Source organism: Cryptomeria japonica, chromosome 2 (genome assembly GCF_030272615.1).
Source record: "Cryptomeria japonica chromosome 2, Sugi_1.0, whole genome shotgun sequence".
Lineage (NCBI taxonomy): Eukaryota > Viridiplantae > Streptophyta > Pinopsida > Cupressales > Cupressaceae > Cryptomeria > Cryptomeria japonica.
The window spans coordinates 190,397,891-190,398,713 of NC_081406.1; the positions used below are offsets into that span (position 1 = coordinate 190,397,891).

At 31.8% G+C, this 823-nt stretch overlaps 2 non-coding genes across 2 annotated transcripts in view; both read right to left on the reverse strand.

Moving 5' to 3' along the window:
- Window positions 1-90, reverse strand: part of TRNAY-GUA (transfer RNA tyrosine (anticodon GUA)) — a 95-nt gene extending 5 nt beyond the window's left edge. Inside the window, exons 1-2 of the tRNA in view lie at window positions 54-90; window positions 1-31 (exon numbers count right to left, since the gene is read on the reverse strand). The exon at window positions 1-31 is cut by the window's left edge and continues 5 nt beyond it. This is a non-coding gene — a tRNA (tRNA-Tyr). The remainder of the gene's footprint in view (window positions 32-53) is intronic.
- A 90-nt stretch (window positions 91-180) lies between these two features.
- TRNAL-CAA (transfer RNA leucine (anticodon CAA)) lies at window positions 181-264 on the reverse strand. The gene has a single exon. It is a non-coding gene; the product is annotated as a tRNA-Leu (tRNA).
- Between the last annotated feature and the right edge of the window lie 559 nt (window positions 265-823).

The window sequence follows — 823 nt, forward strand, 5'->3', positions numbered from 1 at the left end:
TCTGCCGGAATCGAACCAGCGACCTAAGGATTTCTAAGGGATTTATTGTCCCACTACAGTCCTCCGCTCTACCAACTGAGCTAAGATCGGCTTGTGCTTTTTCGACTATTAAAAGTAAATTTCATTTAACAGTTTTCAAAAATTTCAAAAACCCGTCTATCATTAAATATTTTTCTTGCATGTCAGAAGTGGGGTTTGAACCCACGCCCTCGTTAGAGGACCAGAACTTGAGTCTGGCGCCTTGGACCACTCGGCCATCCTGACTTATCTGTAAATTATGGTTTTTACTTATGTTTTTATTTTTTAATGTTGTAAGGAAAATATAATATTTGGAATCTACATATTAAAAGACATCCAGTATGAAGTTTTTTTTTAATAAGTTTTTTTTTAATTATTTTTGAGGATTATAAAGATAATAATGTATTATTAAAAAATGAATGATAAATTGATCGATTTGATCTTTTTCCAAGAAATAAAATTATCTATAATAATGATTGAATTATTCATAAAATATTATAAAGGTTGGTCGAGAAGATTCATTGATGTTGAGGGTGCATCATGTGGAATAGGGCTCATGTGCTAGCCCAAAAAGATTAGAATCAATCTCCTAAACTCAAATATAAATTGGATGGTGGCTAAGGTAAGAAGTTTGACTTCAAATTTCGACTTTATCACCTTTAAAACTTATATCCCTACCAAAACAAAGGAAAATAAAAGGGTATGGAAAAAAACTAAGCCTTGAATTTTATTCGATTGTCAATAAATTTATTATCGGGGGGTTTGAACGTAATTATTGATCTCAACAAAAAGGCAAGTGGAATTG